Genomic DNA, 205 nt, shown 5'->3' on the forward strand with positions numbered 1-205 from the left:
GCCTGCGGGGGGAGGGGCAGAGACCCCAAGGCCTGGGAGCCTTGGCTCTGGGGGGCCTTCCCCCCCGCCCAGAAGAGCTGTGCGGGAGGGGAGGGCCGGAGAGGCGGGGCCCTCCCACCAACACCTCTGTGTGCCCAGCACACTCCTGCCCACGGTGGCCTCCTGCCCTCCACCAGGGCCGGGCCGCAGTCTGCCAGCCCCCAAG

At 74.6% G+C, this 205-nt stretch overlaps 1 protein-coding gene across 1 annotated transcript in view; it reads right to left on the reverse strand.

Moving 5' to 3' along the window:
* ADAP1 (ArfGAP with dual PH domains 1) overlaps nt 1-205 on the reverse strand; it is a 33,717-nt gene that overhangs the window by 22,479 nt on the left and 11,033 nt on the right. The window lies entirely within an intron of this gene.

Source organism: Myotis brandtii, unplaced genomic scaffold (assembly GCF_000412655.1).
Source record: "Myotis brandtii unplaced genomic scaffold, ASM41265v1 scaffold1408, whole genome shotgun sequence".
Classification (NCBI taxonomy): Eukaryota; Metazoa; Chordata; class Mammalia; order Chiroptera; family Vespertilionidae; genus Myotis; species Myotis brandtii.